The sequence below is a fragment of the Anomalospiza imberbis genome, chromosome 7, assembly GCF_031753505.1.
Source record: "Anomalospiza imberbis isolate Cuckoo-Finch-1a 21T00152 chromosome 7, ASM3175350v1, whole genome shotgun sequence".
Lineage (NCBI taxonomy): Eukaryota > Metazoa > Chordata > Aves > Passeriformes > Viduidae > Anomalospiza > Anomalospiza imberbis.
In genome coordinates this window covers 33,081,363-33,103,675 of record NC_089687.1, presented here as the reverse complement: position 1 = coordinate 33,103,675, position 22,313 = coordinate 33,081,363, and the positions used below count along the sequence as shown (strand labels likewise).

Here is a 22,313-nt window from a genome sequence, read left to right as displayed (position 1 = left end):
CTGGTTGCAAAGGGATTTGGGATCTTTTCCTGTTCTCTACCTCCGGGTCAGCTGTGGTGTGTGTCTGTCCCCAAGCCGAGGGAATCCATCTCCTCCACAAAAGCTGCCGGGGTTACCTTGAGCTCCTGTTCCCAGCAGGAGCGCAGGGCTGAGTCAGTGCTGCCTGCCCAGGGCTGTGACTCAGTGCTGTCCCCTCGAATGCACAGCCAGCCGGCTGCCAGCACAGCCAGGGTGTGCCTGTAACCTCCTTCCAGGGCTGTCCTCTGTGAGTATCGCCTGGTTACAGGGGTTTGGGAATGTTGGATTGCTTTCCTGAGTTGTGTGTGTTGGTGGAAGTTGGTTGTTACTGAGCTTTTATTCTGTGTGGTACTGAGCATCTGTGGAAGTGCCAGGGAGCTCTGAGACAAGAAGCTTCTCCTGTGTACAGGATTATGGTTTTGTCTTTGTAGGGTGTGTTCCTTCTTTACATTTTATTTTAACTTACTTATTTTTTAAATTATTTTTTGAGATTTATGTGCTTGAAGAGGAAAAGGTGCTTTGTTTTTCTTTTAGGAAATGAAGAAATGTCTTCCCTGATGTTCCAGGGTTAGGTCTCTTTGTGATTTAGAGCTGTCTATACTGCTAACTCAAGATTGCTTCATAAAAAAATGTCTTTATTGGGAGCTCTGGCTATTTTCCTGTGCTTCTAAGCTTAATTTCCCATTGCCTGGTATCACCCTGTTAGTGCTCTTGAACGAAATTGGTCAACACCTTGAAAAGGCCATCAGATTTGGCAAGAGAGTGGATTTGTCACAGGTAAATTCTGAGTTGTGTGAGCACAAGAATCTGTGAGGAAGGAAATCTCAGATGAGTGCTCTGCTGAAAGAAAAGCTGTTGCTGGAGTGCAAATATTATTGGACATCAGAGGAGCTCTGTGGTAGTGAGACAAACAGGAAATCAAGATTCATAAGTAGCTCCAGTACAAGGTAGGTCCTTATTTTCCTAAGTCCCTTGTTTTCCTATGTGAAAGCGGAAAGGAGTGATCTAAGGAACACTCTTGCATCATCATAGGTGATGGAAGAAAACAAAAGACTTGGGTACAGTCCCTCACCCTGGCCCTGGGGGCTGAAGCACAAGGGAGACACAGCGAAGATTTTCAATTTCCCTATGAAGGCTCTTGCAGTTGTTTGGCATAATGTCCTTTTATAGGTGTAGGAAAGCACCGGGGTCAGGATTTTTCCATGCAGAGTGCTTTTGGCAGAGATGCAAAAGGAAGGGCTGCTCAGCAGATTGCAGAGGAATTTTTGGGTTTAGTTAATTTAAAAAAGATTTTAACAGAATGGAGTTCTTGGACCTAGGTAAGATGAAGAGTATCCTGAGTATCCTCATTTGGAGAAAATGTGAGGGATATACCATATTTTGAATTTCAAGTAAAAGTCTTCCTCAGTTGGGGGTGAGTTTGGTGCTGCATGGCAGAAGGTACTTTCTGATTACTTTGCTGCCTGGTGCTTTTGTTATTATGATACTTTAAAGTTGCATAAACAATTTTATGATGGGCCTCGGGTAAAATTATGTGTGAGTACTATACCAATGTCAATTTGTCTTTCTTCCAAACTCAATTTAGCAGTGGCTCCTCTTTTCTGCTATTAATTTTTGTTGTATCAACTCTGAAAAGAGATGAACTGTTTAAAATTTGATCAAAAAGAGAACAAGCATGTATGCTAAACGCTAGTTTCTTTCATTTGTCACGTATAATGTGAATATGAAGTTTTTACATAGGAATTGTGAGGCAGCCTCAACCAGGAGTATTTTTTCTTCATTTAGTCTATGTAGATTTTGAGATTTGCAAAAGTAGTTAATACTTGCCTCTGCCATTCTGAAGGGCTCCTCCTGAAAGTGTTCAGTGTGTCTAAAATGAGGTTAATTTTGATTTAGGTTGATTTACTCAGCACTTCAAATTTATTAGCAAATGAGCCTTTAAGTTTAAGGTTTCATTGCCTTTTTCCTTGCTTAGTTATGCTCTAATATATGTGCACGGTCTACTGGAAAGCTATTAGAGGGGAAAAGTACCTTTGACTTTCTTTAGATGCAGATTTTATAAAACCTTGTTTACAGAGGCCATTCTGTGTATCAAAATGTGATTTCATTTTTCACCTCAAACACTGAGCACAGATACTGAGTACTTAATTAAACAGCTCTAAAACTCTTTAGATGGCTCCCAGTAAGATCATAGTAGGATCTCTAATTAAAACATTCTGTTCAAAACTGGACTAAGAACGCATTTTAATGCTGCTTTTGGCCTTAGAGTTGCCATGTTTTTCACAGCTAAAGGATCAGTGCTGGTATATTTAAATATTTGAAAAATGAGAAGAATTAATATAAGCCGATGGCTGAACTGTGCTTTGTTTGGGAGAAACTTGTAATAAAGCTGGCTCTGTGAGGGAACCAGGGTTATATCCCTCCTCCACTGCCCAGGTTTTAAGGCTTGCTCTTGATACGCACAAGTAGCTCGTTCTGGGAGATCAAAGGAGGAGAAGATAACTTCTTTTGTTGGGTGCTTGCTTACTTTTATAACCCTGATAGCGTTTGGTCAAGTTTATGCCTGGAAAGCACTTCATAGCAGGGGTGTTTTCCAAAGTATGGAAATTACCAAGGTGTATTAAGTAGGGAGAGATCTCCTTTGCCATAGCTACTGAATCTGGAAGACAAAGAGTGGTTTTCTCCCATAAATTTTGGTAGTTTCGGTAGCTAAAACTTGTCAGCTGATTGAACAGCACCTTTTGGATACTGACTCTGTGCAGGTTTGCAGCCCCTTGGACCTGTTGCCTGTGGAGTCTACACAAGGTCTGGATGTTCACAGGTGTGGAGTCACAGGCAACTGCAGAATCATTATTCTCTGTTAAACCAGAGTCCTCTCTTCCAGCAGGACTAGAGCATGTTGCTGGTTTTTTCCTGTAAGCTTTTCAGAGCAGCTGTGTGGCACGATGCTTGTATTTTCTCAGCCGTGGTGGCTTTGATGTCTTCTCTAGGTCTGTGGACCCTCTCTTGGTTTAGAAGCACTTTTACAGGCAGCAAAGCCATCCTTCCAGTGCTGGCAGCAGATAGGCTTTCCTGGGATTTAATGTGCATTATACAGACCTTCTTGTAGTGGTATTTTTACAGATGCTTTTTATCTCCCGCCGCTCACCAGTGCCAAGTGGTGTTCTGCAGTTTGATGTCATGTGATACTGTGTTTTGATAACAAAGAGGAGCTGGAAATTAATGCTTAACTCAAACCAGTGATCCTGGCAGTTGTGGCTTGGGTGTGTATGCCAGTGTTTTAATTGGAGTTGGGAACATGCTTCTGAGTTGACAAAAACATGTAGATGTGGCACACAGGGACGTGGCTTAGTGGTGGACCTGGTTAGACTTGGTGGTCTTTGAGGTCTTTTCCAGACTTGATGATTCTGTGACAATCCTGCATGTCTCCACCTCTGTGCTTGAGGTGGGACAGCTTGCACAGGCTCCCTTTGGAGGAGGGTGAGTGCAGAGATGAGCTCTAGGGCCATGCCCACTGCCTCTGAGTTTGTGATTGGACTGTGCTTCTGTTGCTAATGACTGTTCAGAGTTTGATTAATAAGAAGCTAAATCAGGACCCTTCACTGAATTAGCAGCTCTCAAGAACATGAAGCAGAAAAGCACAGCTGATGCAAGTGAAAGCAGCAAGGTCTGCTTGGGAGGGTGTGCCTGTGCTTTTGGCAAAGTACTGCCAAAGGGGTGCAGTCTGGAAAATCTTTTGTGAAAGTGGAGAAAATCCTGTCTTCACTCCATAATCTACCATACATGCTGGAATTGGTGGGAGCTCAAGCCCAGTAGCTCCCCCCTCTATTTCACGAGGACTGTCAGGTCCTTCCATCAAATCTGCAAAATTTGTTTTTTCTCCTTTCTTTGAAACTCTTGCAAAAATCTGTTCTGTTAAATGCAACTCTGCTGTTTTCCATGAGGATGATAGTGAGTTGGGAAAGCTTCCCAACTGGTGGAAAGGGTGCATTAGTCTGGAAACCTTTGGGTAGTTTGTCCCTGTTTGATGCTTTTATATCCAAGTTGATGTCCCCAGACCTCAGTGCTGACAAATATGGATAACGAGGGATAGTGAGTACTACTGTAGCTCTGTCGAGTTTTTTTTCCACTGGTGCAGCCTAGTTTATCTTCTTTTATCCCCTGAAAGCTATTCTTAGTAAGTGGTTGTTTTTCTTGAATTAAATGAGTAAATAATCACTATTTCATTCACTGTCCTTACATATGTTTAAATATAGTATTAACCTAATCTTCTTATATGCTTTTCCTTCTGCTGCTCCTGAGTTCCTAAAGGAATCAGGTTCACTATTAGTAAGATCTATGAATGAACTTGCCTGGAAATGAAATACTTCTTTTGAGCTTTGGCTTGTGTTTATTGCCAAGATGGTAATTTATTCATATATTTGGACAGCAGCATCATTCTTCATGCACGTAACTTCTGTGCTGTCAAGAGAACTTCTTCTGCGTACAAATTCCTCAGATACAGTCTGTGAGATGCTTTTGGTTTTTTTTCTTCCTGCTTGGAAGGAAAAGCGATTGTTTGGTGGCAAGCCTTTGGTTTTCCATTTTAGGAAGGAGGGAGGAAGGGAGCTCTCCGTGGTACCGAGCGGGGCCGCGGCCGCCGGGCTGCGGGTGCTTGTGGCCGCTGGGAGGGACAGAGGGAGGCTTGTCCTGCCCTCCTGGTCCTGCCACATCCCAGTTACATAAGATACTGTATCAATTATATTTCATAGATGTTTAATATTAATTTTTAATATTAATATATTTTAAAATATTAGTGTGTATATATATATATATATATATAAAAGCAACTTCAATGAATACACCTAGTGTTCCTATAACCCTGTACTTTTTTTTTCTCTCATCACTGTGTTTCCAATCATGATGGCTAGCTGGCTTTTTTTTGCAGCCCAGATAATATCCAGTGGTACTGGATAGTATTCCCAACCCCACTGCTTATTTTCCATCTCCTTTGTCCTCCTTGTGTGCTTTTGCTCAGACAGAAGCTCAGTCAGGTTTCAGTCAGCAGCTCAGCTGAAGGTGGGCCATGCCACTTTTGGGGCCAGTTGCCCAGCCTGGGTATGAATACCCACGGCTTCTCTCAGCATCTGTGATGCCTTTGCTGGCTTTCAGCCTTTTTCAAGTTCAGGGTTCATAGTGTTAGAAGGGACCCACAAGGATTATTGAGTCCAGCTCCTGGCCCTGCGCAGGACAACCCCAAGATGAGCTGTGGCTTGTTCTCCTTTCAATACGTTCTTTCTTCGGTCCTTTGTTCAGTAGGTTTGCTTGCTTTTAAAGTTTGCTTTCCAGACTTAAGTGAGGTTCCCCTATAGATGGCTTTCAGTGAATATGGAAGGAACTAGAAGTACATTTGATTATTGTAATAAAAGCTCTGTTGAGGAATATGGCTATTGACTGTTCCTCTCTTGCCAGAGTATCACCTGATTTGTAGAACAGCTTAGATGAAGCAGGCTGCTTTTAAAGCTAAAGAAAAACAGCCAATATTTTGAAGGTCATAGCTTTTAGAATGCTGTGGTAAAGTAGGAAAAGAAATTTTTCTTCTGGTAGCTTTCAGTGTAGCAGAGCTCCTCATCATTATTTATGGCTTTGGCTTGGGTATTTTTACATCTCCCTTGGTCACAGACCTTCCTTGCTGTCTTCTGGTGTTTTCTTGCCTAGGTTTGGGATGTTGCTGTAGTCCAAATTGAACATAAATTGTAAAAATACAAAATAATACAAAAATTGTATTGAGTATTTTTACATCCTATTATACTTAAAATGCACACAAACACCTCTTGCTCCAGCAGTTGTCCTGGCAGCATTACTAGTGTATACCGCTTTAATATGTGTGCAGTGGGGTAGTTTTGAATAAATGACTTTTGGGTCTATCTTAGGAGGCTGCTGATGTTCTTTTTGGAGGATTTCACCTCCCGGAGCTAAGACTTGGTTTCTTGTAAAGTGCATGTTCACAGTGCATAGGTTATCCTTGAGAGAGCAGCCAACTCCCTGTATTTCTGAATCAGTAGCTGCTTCTTTACTTCGCAGAAAATGCATGCAGTATGTGCATATATTAAAAATACATGCATATGTATAATATTTTATCTTTGGTACTTTGTCCAGAATAAAAACTCGAGTCTAAAAATAACTACAGTAAAAGGTCACTAAAGTAGGTTTATAATCCAAATTCCACTCAACATGGAGTTTTTTTGGCATATGAACTGATAGACTCTTTGCTTCTGTGGCTGAGATCTCTTAAGTATTCTTGATGGCATTAAATGGCTTTCTCTCTGTGGTTTTGCTGTCCTGAACATGAAGGAAATGTTATGTCTTGGGTTATTTGCTCCCCTGAGTTGGTGTGCCAGGGGAACAAGGATTTTCCATCCTCTTGCCTGGAGCGGGTACACCACAGTCTGTGCTGTCTCCTTGGTAATCTTGGTAATCTGCTGCTGTTTTAAAGTCTTGGGGACCTCTGGTGGGATCATCCTTGGACCTTATGCCTGTGCTACTGTAGGTGTTGGGAGCAGCAGAGACAGAGGAGGGATGTGGTGGTGGTCCAGGTGTGTGTGTGCCCAGTAAGATGGGGAGGATGGCAGCAGGCATCTTGGGTGGCTCCACTTTTGCCTGGAGTGGAAATATAACTGAGCAGGGAAGACACAAGTCTCTGGTGTCCAACAAAATCACAGGCAAGTGATTTCCTCAGTCCTTCACCCATGTCCCAGGTGAAGGCTGGTGTCTCTTGGATTTGTCATCCTTCCTCCTCAGCTCCTGGCTGCTTGGTGGTGGGTGCTGCCTGGCAGCTGCCTGCCTGTGGCACACGTGGAAGGCTGGCAGCTCTGCCCTTCTCCTGGGGCCACCCAGATGTGCTTTCTGGAGGGCTGTAGAAGGATAGATGAGCTTGAGGCTAATCCAGTGTACTTGCTCTGCCAATATCTGCAGCATGTATCAATTCTGCCTGAAAAGCACAGATTACTTCTTGCCTTTGATTGTGTACAGTGCTCCCTTCCAGGACTGATAATTATTTCCCTTTTTCCCTTTCTCCCTGTGTTTGTGCGGTCAGATTCTGATTTGTTCTTTTTGACTGAGCAGCTCTTTAGGGTACTTCTCTCAGGCTCCCTGTGCCATGTATCACCCTGTAGTCCTTCTCTGTTTGCCTTCTGCTTTGATGTGATGCTGATTTGCAGAGTTGGGCAGGGTCGTGTATGCACAGACTGCCCAGAGAAGCTGTGGCTGCCCCATCCCTGGATGTGTTTAAAGCCAGGTTGGACGGGGCTTGGAGCAACCTCAGATAGTGGAAGGTGTCCCTAGGGTGGTAGGATTTGGAATGAGATGAGCTCTGAGGTCCCTTCCAACCCAAACCAGTCTGGCATTCTATGATCTGGACTTTCATCAGTTATTCATTAATTCTTACCCTCTAAATAGTTTCAGGTTTGTCTTGCTGGGAGATTTTTTTGGCTACTTTGTGTAAATATCTTAGTAGATAAAATAGGTCTAAGTATTTCAACTCCCATTTGTCTTGTTTTCTTTGGCTATCAGGAACAACTTTAATATTCAGCTTCTCAGATAACTTAACATCATTTGTTATTTATCAGTTTTTATCTGAACTCAAAAAGGCTAATGAAAATTAATGTATTAGTTACCTCCCAACATCTCAGCCCTTGGGAGGAACATGTCAAAAATGTCTGATGTAGTCTTGAGTCACTGTCTTGATGCACTCACAAGTTTTGGTCCAGTTGCCCTCTGATGTGGTTTTTGTTCAAGGGGGACTTTATTGCTCCCTACAGCTCCCTCACAGTAGGTTGTAGCCAGATAGGGATAGATCTCTTCTCTCAGACAACAGGTGACAGGACCAGAAGAAATGACAGGACCAGGCCTCAAGTTGTGCCAGAGCACATTTAGATTGACCAGCAGGAAAAATTTCTTCACTGGAAGGGTGAAGGCACTGGCACAGGCTGCCCACAGCAGTGGTGCAGTCACCATGCCTGGAAGTGTTCAAAAGGTGTGTAGATGTGGCACCTGGGAACATGATTCAGTTGTGAACATGGAGGTTCTGTCTTAAGAGCTGGAGTCAATGATCTTAGAGGTATTTTCCAGCTTTAGTGATTCTGTGATTCCATGTGTAACGTAGCCCACAGGTGCTGGTCATGCCAGCATCTTCCCTCTCTCTCACTCTCCTCCTGCCCTATCCAAAATCTTGTGGGTGTTTTCCTTGCTTGTCTTGTCAAACTCTGGGATGTATTACAGTTCCTTGAATATGAAGGTGGTAAGTCCCATTTCTGCACAACGTGGCTGAAAAATGTCTAATATTCTGTGATGGCAAACACTCTGCCCACACACCCGAGTGGTGATGGCACTCAGATTTTACACCGTGTGGTTGGTGGTGGGGTTTTTTTTTTGTTTTGGTTTGGGTTTTTTTGGGTTTTTTTTTTTTTTTTTTTTTTTTTTTTTTTTTGTTTTTTTAACAAAAAGTAACTTGATGTTGAATAACTCAAGGAACTGCTCTGGAAGAGGCAGTTTGAGTCAGTTTTTTGTTAGAGAGATCCCTGGCAGCCAGTTGCAGGCCAGATCCTGAGGAAGGCCTCCAGGATCTCAGAAGACTGGCGGGAAGTCAAGGTGCATCAAAAGTTAGCTTGAAGTTCTTCAAATCTGCTCATATTTTAGTAGGAGAAAAGCAGAAATGTGATTGTAAAAGTGAAATGTAACACTTTCATATTCTTAGAAGTCCAGCAGCTTCTACCTAAAACCTTGCAGAGATGAGAGAGGTTTCAAAATCCTGGAAGTCACCACTATGGAAATGCAGGCTGTCAGTGAGACTTGAGTCACAAACATGGAGTGCTTCTAGTTTAGCTTGCTGCTGCCATGCTCCCTCTCTGGGACAGCCTCAGAGGGGGCCTGTGTGGAGAAGAAAACTCAGTTTAAGATGATGCCACTGGTTTTTTGGCTCCCTGCTGCACTGGGACACTTGGTGTCTTTTCCTTGTCCAGTGTGGTGGGGTGAGAGCCACCATGTGCTCAGAGTCCTTGCTGTGGTCTGGTTCCTTCCCTGCATTGCTCCTCTGCAGTCTCCAGCTCTGCCCAGAGCACAAAATTAATATCCATACAGAAGCAGCAAGAAAACAACTGACCTGGAAATATGTTTTCCAGCAAACCCAATCCTTTGTTGGGAAAACAGTGTGATTCAGCCTTTTAACTTCCCTGTGCATGGAGTTCCTGTTAGGTGCAAGTTAAAGCTAAAGGAATAAAGAGCTCTAAAGCTCTTCCACGTTACATGCATAACATATATTTAAAAAATATTATTAAGCCTGCTAAAAAGGCTGTTGGTGGGTGCACTTGTGCAATCCATGATTTTTTTTTTTCCCCCTGTGTAGTTTGTGCTTTCTGGCATTTTGTGCCCAGCAGATGCAGTTTGTGCTGTATCTCCCATGGGGGAAGCTATTGGTGAGCTGCAGGCTGCTGGAGAATGGCTGGCATTGGGAGTCAAAGGATAAGCCCAAAATTCCCCCTGTGTCCTCGTGGGACTCCACCTGGAGTGCTGTGTCCAGGTTTGGGGTCCTCAGCACAAGAAAGATGTGGGCCTGTTAGAGTGGGTCCAGGGGAAGCCTTGAAGGTGCTCCAGGGGCTGGAGCCCCTCTGCTCTGGAGACAGGCTGGGAGAGCTTGGGGTGTTCAGCCTGGAGAAGACTCTGGGGGGACCTTAGAGGCCCTTCCAGTGCCTGACAGGGCTCCAAGAGAGCTGGAGAGGGACTTCAGGCAAGGGCCTGGAGAGAAGGAGAAGGGGCAAAGGCTTCCCATTGACAAAGGGCAGCATTAGGTGGGATTTTGGGAAGAAATTCTTGGCTCTGAGGGTGGAGAGGCACTGATACAGGTCACCCAGAGAAACTGTGGCTGCCCCATCCCTGGAAGTGTTCAAGGCCACGTTGGACAGAGCTTGGAGCAGCCTGGGACAGTGGAAGGTGTCCCTGCACTGGAAGATGTCCCTTACTGGTGGCAGGGGCTGGAACAAGATGGTCTTTAAGGCTCCTTCCAACCCAAACCGTTCTGAGACTGTATGAAATGTGCACAGTCAGTGACTGTATTAAGCCTTGTTTCCAGTTTGTACATTTTACCTTGGTGAACTCTTTCTACTGAAGTTGCAGCGCCCTCTTCTACTGTTCTGTCTTCATCTCGGGGCAGTGCTGCAGTCAAGTTGCCTCTCGTCATCAAAACTGAAGACATTGCTTATCTGGGCCACATAAGATATTTTTTCCTGCAGTGATTTGTGTGTGGATATGTCTTTACCTCTTGGAGCTTTTCAGCAGGGGGAGTGGTTTAAATCTCTGTCATGTCACTTGTCTTCTGTCAGGTGCTGAGAGGTAACACTTGGCCTCTCAGTGTTCTGCTTTTAAATCCAGGGGTAAATCACATAGGTTCTTGAGGCTGTAGGCATGGTCTGGGAGCTCCCAGTGAAGGGTGTATCGCTTTAGGCGTGGCTTAGCATGCACACTTCATCCCACCATTGCTAATTCCCAGTCTGTCTCCCAGCTTGTCAGCAATCCCTTGTTACACCAGGAGGCTGGAGGCAGTGGCACAGCCATCCCAACCTGTTTTAAAGGCAGAGCTCTGGGAATTAAGTGCCTTGTTCTGGCACTCCTGAAGCAATAAACTTTATTTAAGGACTGTGGAGAGTGACTTCCCAGGTACCAGCCAGAGAAGATACTCACACATCCTTAATGCACAACATAATCTCATAATGGTTTTGAACCCTGTTAATCTGAGTGATAATTATTCGGCATCTTTTATTAAACATAGATTTCTGAGGCATTTTTCTGAAGACCAATGCTAAGTACATAGTGTTCACGTGCATCTAATCTTTGCCCTAGGGTGGGAGTAAGACTGAAAGTAATCAAGTCTGCCTTGTTGTGAAGGCTGGAAAATACTGCTGCTGTTCAAAGGAAGAAAGATTTCCATTCCTCTAGTAGGTACTGCACATACAAGCTTGAAGGGAGTTTTACAGGTTTTTTTTGTTGTTTTTTTTTTTTTTTTATGTCTTAAGCTGAAAACTCTGGTTGATCACTGTAGCATGGAGAAGAACTTTCAGCAGTTTTATCAAGTAGGTGAAGCAACATCTGCTCCAAAGTGGGGCAACTTCCAGTATCAGACTTGGTCAGTGTGGTGGGATGGGTGGGTAGTCCTGTCTCTGCTGTTCCTGTAGGCTAAATTCTTGTCCACAATTTGTGTGTAGTAAAAAATAACTTATTTTTCTTTTTTAGCTGTTGTTTAAAAACTACTAATACCAAACAAAAACTACACCTGACTTCTTAAATTCTGTTGCCTTGTAAAAGCTGCTGCTTAGTCTGGAGGTTGTACTGTTGGACTGTTTCAGTTTGACTAATGTTTAAAGCAGCTAAATGAGTAATGTAAATATTTAAACACTAGCTATAGTGAAAACATCAACAACAAGATTAAAGCCTAAGCTCCCCTGAAGACATTTATGGTAATTTTGCTCATGTTAATGATTCCTTTGGCTTCAATCACGTTCTCTTCTAAGGTATCTGCTCTTATACATGGGATCATCCTGTGAAAAGAGGAGTGGCATTAAAACCTTTGATTTTGAAATAATGTTGTTTCAGTATCAAAATTTATTCTCGAGGCTTTAGGATGCCAAGTGTACCAGTACATTAGTGAATATAATTTTTCAAACATAGGAGATGGCAAAATTAAAAGTTAGGAGTTTCTTGCTGATACTATGCAAATATATGGAACTACTTTTTGGTGAGAGAATATTTGAAAAATACTTTGCCGTGTTTCTTCCTTAACATTTTTTGGATAATTGTGTGTTTTAGAATAAATGAACATACTTTTGTTTGTTTGCTGCAGTAAAAGCTTGGATAATACTTGATGGAGTAGCATTCTCTTTTTTATTTTATCCATGAATTCCTTGCTTAATAGCTGCTAAATTTTCATAGCTTTTGAAGTGTCAGTGAACTTTGTTTCAATGTTTTGTGTACCTGTTTGTAAGTTCCAAAAGAGTTTGTTTTATATCAAGGGAAGGAGAAGCATTTGACAGCTTGTATCATGTATAAACTGTACTACGTTTTTTCAATTGCAGCATATATGTCCTTTTTTTCTAAACTTCTTTTTTTATTGTAGTACTCAGTTGCTATTCTTTCTCAATTTACTTTAGAATTTTAAATGAGCAGGTCAAAGGGGCTGTAGGGAGTGTAGGTTGGATTTGGGCTATTATTTCTTTAATTCAGACTGATAAACTGAAGTACATCATAGATGTCAAATTCCTTCTTCATATTTAGAAGGAAAATGTTTTCAGAGGAAAACCCAGTTCTGTAGTTGTGCTGTTGAACTGCATTTATAGTTTATGGTGGAGACTCATGACTTGGTGTATGGAAAAACATGTCATGTCACAATCACAGAATATCCTGACTTGGAAGGGACCCACAAGGATCAAGGAGTCTGACTCCTGGCCCTGCACAGGACACCCCAAGGATCCCACCATGTGCCTGAGAGCACTGTCCAAACACTTCTTAACCTCATGTCTTTTACTGGAGTCTCACACTGTTGTTTTCTGGGATCAGGAACAAAGTCTTGCTTCGAGGCATCTCTTCCTCACATTCCCTGAGTGACTTTTACACTGGCAGATAGTGATAGGGTAAGGGGAATGGTTTTAAACTAAGAGAGGAGAGATTTAGGTTAGGTGTTAGGAGGAAATTCTTCCCTGTGAGGGTGGGGAGGCCCTGGCACAGGGTGCCCACAGAAGCTGCGACTGCCCCTGGATCCCTGGAAGTGTCCCAGGCCAGGCTGGACAGGGCTTGAAGGATCCTGGACTAGTGGAAGGTGTTCCTGCCCATGGCAGGACACTGTATTGAGATGAGGGGCCTTCCAACCCAAACTGTTCTGCACTGGATTTAACATACCTGTGGTTTTTGGCATGCAGCAGCAGTCGAGATGCCTCAACAGATTTAATTTTCTTTTTCAACATGTGAGAAGTGAAATAAATAGGAAAGTAAATACAGAAAGTTTGGAAGTGGTGGGGTTTTTTTTATCCTGACCATAGTGCTGGTGCTGAGTGCCTCTAGGTTGTTGCCTTATGTTTGGGTGGTTTTTGCAGGTTTATGTCTTGAGGTGGTACCTCAGATGTCTGTTTTGATTCTCATTGCCTTGAAATATTTTCAGCTGATCTTTAAGAAGTTAGTATTTGAAGATATTCCTAAATGAACATGTTGTGTTCTTCAGATAATTTTCAAGTATCCTTTGCTGCCCTGGGAGAAATCATGGACGTTTCTGAACATTTTAGGGTAAATTAACTCATTAGTAAGGGAAAAGAATAGGTTTATTGAATTTTTTTGCTAGGTAACAATATGGAGATGCTGTGGCAAAGTGCTGAGCTCCTAGAAGAGCCTCTTCTGGCAAGCTCTCCCTCCAGAAGGTGTTGGGGAAGCATGTCATGACTTGAACAAGCCCCAAAATAGCCATTTGCCACTGGACAGAGCGAGGTAGGACATGCTGAAGATCAGAGCTTTGTTCCTGGCTTTTATAACATAGTGGTATTTCCTTTTCTATTTAGAGTTTTCACTGGTTTAAGGTGTTAAAAGTCTCAGTTTTTCCTCCACCTGTCCTTACTGTTCACAGTATAACCAGAAGAATTACTAGGATAAGCTTTTTTTCCTAGCTCTTAACCCTGGCTGGTTCTTCCTTTGTAAAACTCACTGCAGCTGTCAATATGTAAGGACTTTTGGTACTCAGTGGTAAAGTTAAAATTTCAATTTCCATGGATTGTTTTTATTTTGTTAGGGAGTTACTGACTGGAGTAATGTTGTGTATAAGGAATATAATGTGAAACCTAAATTAACTCAAGGATATACTAATATAAAAACTTAGTTTAAAACTATTAGCAGTGTGTTTTCTCAGGATTAATTGTAACTTTAAGCAATGCTCACATAGGAAGGGAATTATCAAAACCTTGTTTTTAAAACACATTTTTGGTGGTTGTTGCCACAAATGTGGGATTTTCACATCACACCTAATTTATAGCTCATATCCCAAGAGTTTGGAAGTTTTTATTGTGGATATGGGAACACTAGGTTGGGACTTTGACTCTGAACTCAGTATTCTGGGCATTTTTCCTGCTTTATGCTAAGACCAATGTAGTATTTACATTGATCTTTTTATTGGAAAATGCCACTATGAAGTGTTGAAATTTAAATGTCTTAAAAGCTGGGATCAAATCAATGCAACATGCTAGTTTATGGACTTCAAATATTATGTCAGATCCCTTTTTGACCAAACTAGTTCCAGAGATGTGCAGCCATCGGGTTGTGTTGTGTTGCTGTGCTCTGTGTAACTTGAATTCAGTGCAGGTTTCTGCAGGGTACCAGCACCCTCTCGTGGGCTGTGTGGTTGTGATTTTGGAACTGTTTTAGAATAGTCTTCTCTTCACACTGGTAAGGCCCCATCAGTATTTTTTTAGAACTAGGACGCTGTCTGTTGAAGCTGTCTGTTCCTGGTGCTTATTCATGGAAATAAAACTGGTCACAGCATCCCCGTTATCCTGTATCCTCCTTAGAATCAGAATCACAAAATGGTTTGGGTTGGAAGAGACCTTAAGAATAGGGGTGTATGTGTTTTACCCTCCATCTGCCAGTTGTTTTCCATCCCACTGCTGGTAGTTGAGGGATTTTCCTCTTTTGCAGGAGAATGCAGTCTGATGTCAGTGGGATCAATAAAGCGGTGTTTGGAAAGGGGGTTGTTTTATGAGGGGCCTTTTATATGGATTAAAATCACTCCCTAAAAATAAAAACTGAAGATCTAAATTAAAAAAAAATCCTAACAAGGTGAGACCTCTGGATTTGCTTTGGAGTTGGCTGTGATAGCACAGATGTTTGTATCAGTTTTACACCATTATTTACCACATTTTTGCTAAACCTCTCTCCTAGAAGGGACAGAGATTGCAGATTGGATTCTACTGCATAAGTGCTTGTACCTTAGGGATGTTTCTTCTGAAACAGTATTAGGCATCCTGAGTCTTGATTTCTTTTCTTAATTTTTGTTTTTTCAACCAGGAATGTCCAGAATGTTAGGGTAACAAAAGACTTGTCTCTGAGACTCTGTATCTGTAGTATGGACTGTTTATTTTTAGAGAATCAGAAATGTGTCCCTTTTAAGGTCAGGAGTTTCTATTTGTAATGCACAAATTTTTAAAGAACAAAGCAATTGACTGGATTTCCTTTTCTTGCAGGTTGCAGAATCAGCATGTGTCTCCAATAACTAAAAAGGTAAGCACACTATATTTGCAAACAGGAAGCAGGATTCTCTGTTTTCTGATTGATTCATTTGGTTCATAACTTGGAGGAGGAGAAACTTCATCTTAATGTACTTGAACACTTATTTAGTACTTTCTTGTTTTATCTATAACTTTTATTTATGTTTGGACTCTAAATCCCTTCACAATTATTGGATCAGCGGCTTGAAAATAGAGAGGATATTGGTTTACAAGTTGACATTACAAAAACTTGGTTACCCTTCTGGGGGCAAATTTGTATCCAATGCATCTTAATAAAGTAAATAGGCAGAACTGGCATGTAGGACTTGAGAGTTTGCAGAGTGTTTGAGCAAAGCTTAATAACTGATTTTGGTTGGTAAAGAGGAAATAAGCCCAAATTGTAAGTCTACCTCCTAATCCCAATCCCAAGCATCAGCCTACCTCTCTGTTTTTTTTTTTTTTTCTTTTTATGAAACAGCTTCAAGATATGAGTTTCTTTTAATCTCCTTTAAAACTATTTTAAATTTTTCTTCCAATTAGTGATTATTTTCCTTAGTGCTGGATAGCTGTATCAATTATCTTTTAAATGATGTAGAAGTTATTAATATTACTTACTGGGAGGTCCAGGCTGCTCAGTTTTTCTCTCTGAATAGTTACCACTTTTGTCTTGGTAGCACATCATAAATACATTCTGACAGTTACAGGTACTTGAGGAGTCCTTCAGAAAAAAAATACGTTAAAAAAGAGATGTTTAGTCCTACCAGTAACCTGGTAAGAAGGTTAGAGACAAAGGAATAAATCTGCAAACATCTTAAGTTATTTCTAATTGGGAGCAGAGCTCTAGACCTCCTTGGTTGAGGGAACAGTAGATGCAACCTCAGTTATTTCTGTAACAGCAGATGGTGCTGTTGGAATGGATTTAATCACCTGAGGAATAGACTCCAAGCTGACCAGTAAACTCCAGTATGAGGTTTATATCAGAGCTCTTGGGGTTCCCAGTATGCAGCCAGCAGCTCTGGGTCTGGAATTTGTGCAGAGCAGCTTCTCAGGCTGTAGTTTAGCTCCTGCTAATTCTAGCAGTTGATGCTGGTTTATATTCATTCTTGCTGAAGTATACAAAACTAAAAGGAAAACGGCTGTTGGCCTGTAATATTGTCCTTGTGCTTGAAAACTACCCATCTTGCTTGTGGGAGCAAAAAATTTAAAAAATCCTTAAAAGCACTTAAAAAATACAGTGTATGAGTATTTCTTCAAAGAGTATGTAAAGTAAGCTGATAATGGGGGCCAAATCTATAAGTAAATGTGATTTTCAAGGATGTTTTGGTGCATGGAGATTTTAATGTGTTATCTATTTAAAAAATATCATATGATAGGTGATGTGTATATGTTATATCTATGTAAAATAGGGGCTGCTCTATGGCCTCAAGCCTCCTGCTGCCAGGGAACCTGATGAAAAGGGATTAGAGGTGCCACAGCTGCAGGGTCTCTAAATTGGGCTCACAAATCCTTCATCACAGAACTCCATCTATCACAAGTCATAAATCCATGGAATAATAGGCTTTGTTCCACTGGGCTAGGTGGCAGAGGGGAGAATTGAGGAGATGCTGAACTTTTCCATCAGTCTTGATGTGTTGTTTCTGATCTCGCCTGGGTTAGTTTACCTCTGGGGTTTGGGTGGATTATGCTTGAGTTGTTCAGTGTCTCTGCATTCCTGGTTCAGGGATGCAGGTGAAATGGGAGTATTGGAGATGGGTAGGTCCCAAATTCCACCTGGGAACTGCTGTTTCTTTGGAGAGAAGGCAGCCCATTTACTCCTTGATACTCAGTGTGTGTCAGATCTGTGAAATACAAGATGTTGTGGGATTTACTGCTTCCAGCACACACATTAACACTGAATGCCACAGTTCTGTTCTGTGTGCAGCATTTACTTCCTTGCACTTGGTTTTCAACCTGCTTTTGTCTAATCATGTGGACATTATAAGATATTTAAGGATATTGAGTATTTAACTTCATACATATTACAAGGTTGTTCAGCCTGGAGAAGAGAAGACTCTGGGATACCTCATTGTGACCTTCCAGTACCTAAAGGGGGCTTATGAAAAAGAGGGAGAGTGACTTTTCATGTGGAAAGATAGTGATAAAAGAAGAAGAAATAGTTGTAAACTATAAGAGGAAAGATTTAGATTAGAAGTTAAAAGGAAATTCTTCCCTCTGAGGGTGGTGAGGCCCAGAGAGGCTGTGGCTGTCCCATCACTGGAATTGTTCAAGAGTAGGTTGAACAGGGCTTAGAGCAACCTGGTCTAGTGGAAGATGTCCCTGCCCATGGCAGGGGCTGGAAAGAGGTGAGCTTTAAGGTCCCTTCCAACTCAAACCACTGGTCTGTGATTTGGTTCTATGATTTTTTTATTTCCTAAAATTCTTGTTAATGCTCCACCTGCAGCGGGTCACCAAGTTTCTCTCCCAAGTGCACTGTGTATGTTCTTTATACAATAGTCAGATCTTAGAGATCTTTTTCTCTCTTCAAAGCTGTCATTCTTCAAGGCCTTGTCTTAGACCTCCTTCCTGAGTGTCATACCCCAGAGTCACTGCCTTGAGGAGCAGGGCTTGGTAGAGTTAGGAGCTGCTTTGGGGAGGAGAGCTACAAAGGTGACCTGAAGAAGTCTCTTTTCGGTCTTCACACCAAATCAAATCTCTGACAGGTTAGGGCAGATAAAGTAATTATTAAAAGCAAAATCACTTTTGACTTCAGATAGCTAATGCAGGAACTTGTCTCCCAGAAGGAAGGAGAAATACACATTATTATGTATCTCAGTCTTGGCTGTGCTGAGAACAAGGTAGTAAAAGTTTGAGCAGCTGAAGGAATTACAGTAAAGAGCTTAGTAGTTGCACAGGCTGCTCTTTGCATTTTACAAATTGTGCTGTTTTCTCCAAGGTTAAAAATGAATTCTCATCCCCCTAAGGGATGTTTTCCCCCTTTCTCTCTTTGTCAGTGTTGCTGTTCCTTCAGAGCTGTGTAGATGTAGATACCTCACCCTCCATGTCCTTGGTCTGTCACACACAGCTTATTGTGTATTGAAATGTGAAACTTGACTTGAAACTGTTAATTAGCATGCAGAGCAGCACACCAGATTAGGCACAACACTAGTTTCTGGAGTTGCTCTTTGATGGGACTCATTTCCTCCTGATCTTCTTAGTGGTGAACGTGTGACTGTGGCATGACTATTGCATTGGTGGCTTGTTCCTCCATGGTTAGTTCTTCTTTCTAAATTCAGTGTCAACTGAGCTCAAATGGTCCTGTTGCTCTTTATTCATTCTCAGAGAAGTAGTGTCTAATAACATGGATGCTGAAGGAGAACTTGAGTTCCTTTGAAGTGGGGAAGTTTGAAGCTTTTAGTGCTTAGGCCTCAGACAAAAATAATTACAGTCATTCAGTCTCTGCTTTCCATCACAGTCTGGAGATGTAAAAGCTGTTATCTGGGATCTGGGGAATGAGTGCCAGCAGGTAGAGCTCCCTGTTAGCACATCAACCCAATTCCAGTGGTGAGCTGGAGCATGTTGGCTTTGGTTAGTGAAGTACTCCTACTTTAAGATGCCAGTGGCAATGTTTTTCAAAAAATGCCAGCCTTGATAGTTGTCAAAATATGATGGTGCATGTAAGTAATCTACCAGAGATCATCTAGATTCAGTCATGTGCTGTGTTCCTGAGGTACTGAGAAATAAAGATCTGAGAGCAGCTGGAAAATACTTTTTTGTCCTATGAGGTTTAATCTGAGGGCAGGATTAAAGAATAGCTGCAACCCTCAGCCTGTGCTGATGATATGTTGATCCTGTAGATTCTACATATGTTGGTTGGTCACTCATATGGGAAAACAGGATGATGCCACATTATCCCATAATGTCACACGTTACATTTTAGTTTATGAAAAAGCTGGAAAATACCACCATTGGAAAATTACCAATGGTAATGTTGACAGTGGAAGGCCTCTTGCCCAGGCCTGATAGAAACCATTGTATGGAAAATCTGTGACTAAAGTGTATTTGAGATTGGCATATTTATGTATTCTTGCTATTCCGACTATATTCTGTGCCTTTTGAGGCAGTGGATGAAATGGGAACATGAGAAACAGTTGTAAAGGATGCTGAAGGCATCTTGTTTAATGCACTAGGCTGTATAAATATTTCCTTGCTTGTTTCGCCTTGTTTCTGTGCTACAAGACTGAAGAGTTGCCCTCCTTTATTAATAACAAAATAAAATTAATTGTGCCTTTCCACACCTAGCAGTGAGGATGCCTTTGATCTAGTCCTTCTCAGAGAATTGTCCTTCCTTGCCCTTTCTGTGTGACAAAGGGTTAATTGTCACATGTGCCTCTGGCAGTGGGTGAGGGTGAGCTGCATCCTCTGCTCATCTTTGTTCCCTGGACTGTGCATCAGTACACTGCAGGCTTCCAGGGGCTGGGCAGAGGAAGCACAGGAAAACCCTCCTTTTGGGAATAGGTTGCTCCTGCTTTGGGAGGGGGTGAGGGGTGGCACAGGTGGTGGGGGGGTGCATGGCATCACGTCAAGCCATGGCTCTGGGCTTGGGGAACCTTTGCAGCATGCCTCGACTGCACTGGAAGCGCAGGAGGATGAAGCGATCTGAGAGGAAAGGTAGAGCTCTAATTGCTGCATTTAAATGCTGTAACAAAGGAGTCATTGGAGGGGGGGTGGTGGTGTTGTAAATGTGGTTTTCAGGTGAGCTTTGAACCTCATTGGTAAGTGCAGCTTCCTTGTTTGCACTTTGGATTCATAAGAAATCCAGTTTGTCGGAAATACTTTGAGCAAGATCCATTTCCCAATGTTTTATTTCACTTGACTTTGGAAGTTTGGACGGAGAGGGCTTTTTAACAAATATGAAACTTCTCTAAAATGGCAGCTTTCTGACTTACACTGTTTTCTAATAGTTCTGTGACATCTCTCAGGTTAATGGGATTTTTTCCATATATGCCATTCGCTGAATCTAAAGTGTTGTTAGCTGCTAAATTTCCCTTTCAAAACATATTTAGGTTTTCTCTCAGTAATGAGAATAATATAATATAACTCTTAAGGTCTTTCACAGCTCTCTTTTTCATGCAGTCGATACCTAGGATATTGAAACAGAAGAAATGCAGGTTATCTCTAAGTCCTCATGTGCTGTGTACTTGCTATAGCTAACATTTACCTAAAAATCTCTTAAATAGTCTCCTGTGGAAACAAAGGCAAGTTCTGTTGTGTTGTCTGCTGTATTTTTAAGTACATCTGATGTTCTTTCTGTCTTTGGAGATACTCTACAGGAATTAAAGACTTTAAAACCAGAGAGGATTAAAAGTACTTTTTCCTGGCTCCACTTAAATTAACATACATGTAGATACTGTTTTCCCATTTGATATGGCTGGGTTTTATTGCATCTAGGAAAAGAAAGGTTTTTGTAGTCAGAATATTTCAGGATGTGCTGCTGTGCAGAATCCCTTGGCTTCAGTGAGTGAATTTAGGTAAGAGCTGAGTGGAGGTTTGTTACTCTGTGTTATGAGCACAAAACTCCCCTCTGCTACACCAGCATAGTGCAGTCAAACCCTCAATTTATCTTATCAGTATACCTGAGAGAAAACAGTCCCTCTAGCCATGGAGCTGGCTTCTGCCACAGCCCCATTGCACACAGAACCTGCTGTAAATACACTGACCCACATCGCTTTGTATTTATGGCACTTTCCTTATTGCTGTTCTTGAAAGCTTTGTTAATCTCAAACGGCAATTAAGCTTTTTCCTTTGCTCTTACATTTTTTTCCCAAATAAAAGTTTTTTCCAGTGCTGAGAATGTTGCTGTAGTTGTGTCCCTTATCCCATAGCAGGATTTTAGGAATGAAACTCAGGAGTTTATCATGCATACCTTGGTGTCCAAGGCAGATGCACAGCTTCAGTGAAGTCCATTGGGAAGGTGTCGTTGCTCAGATGCCACTGACCATTACCCAACCTCGTGTGGTGTCAGTGTCTGTAGGACCTGAGATGTTTCTGGATGTCAGTTGCTAAATGGGTTATTTACAGGCAGTAAATGTGTTTATTAATGCAGTTTTGCTGCTTGACTAAAAGTTTGGAAGGTCAAAGAACCCAGAAATGCTGTTCCTCCTTCAAAGTGAAATGATAACTGAATCACTGATGCTTGCAGAAGTAATCAAGCATGCCTTGGCAAGAGAGGAAGTTTTTTTTGTAGTGAGCAGCCCGAGCTCAGAGTCCATTTGGTGAAAACATCTCCCCTTTCTTTCTGAGGGCATGGGTCCTATTTTATTTAGAAGGACTTTGAAAAACCTTTTTTCTTATTATCAAATCCTCTACCTTTGAAAGCCAGGTGGGGAAAAAAAAATCCATGGATTACAGTGGGAGGAAGTTGGGAAGATAGATGTGTATACAGAGTACTGAGTTCCTTCTCTCTGCCCAGCTCAGTACTGTCCCCTACACATTATTCATAGAGTTGTAGAATGTTAAGGGATTGGAATGGACCTTACAGATCATGGAGTCCCAACTGTGGGCAGGGACACCTTCCACCACACCAGGTTGCTGAAAGCCTTATCCAGCCTGGCTTTGAACAGTGCTGGGGTTGGGGCATCCACAACATTTCATACTCTTTAAATATCTGATACATTCTCTTCCAAGTGTTTTTGATTTGAAGGGGGTGGTTGTTAGAAATTAGTTGTAATGGAAATCAGTTACTTGTATAAAACACACAGAGTCTTGTAGTGCTTAGAGTGAGGGAGGCTTAGCTTCGGGAAGTGGGATGGAATCACCATCCCTGGAATTGCTCAGGAAACAAACAGACATGGCATTTCATGCTTTGGTTCAGTGGACACACTCATATTCAGTCAAAGGGTGGACTTGATCTTGAAGGTCTTGAAGTTAATGGTTTTGTGACTCTTATGTTCTTTACTGGAGTGATCTGCTGGTGCAGTTGTGGGGACTGGAGGGAGGAGCTGAGCACTGCTAACTGTACTCATGCATTTTTTAATAAGAAAGGATTAGGAA

The 22,313-nt window shown here is 41.9% G+C and overlaps 1 protein-coding gene across 3 annotated transcripts in view; it reads left to right on the top strand.

The window, feature by feature from the left end:
* The window catches only part of ADARB1 (adenosine deaminase RNA specific B1), a 61,672-nt gene that overhangs the window by 3,781 nt on the left and 35,578 nt on the right, over nucleotides 1-22,313 (top strand). For all 3 annotated transcript variants that reach the window (XM_068196405.1, XM_068196407.1, XM_068196406.1), the window contains exon 2: nucleotides 15,261-15,297. The gene's annotated coding sequence lies outside the window, so the exon portion shown is untranslated. The remainder of the gene's footprint in view (nucleotides 1-15,260; nucleotides 15,298-22,313) is intronic.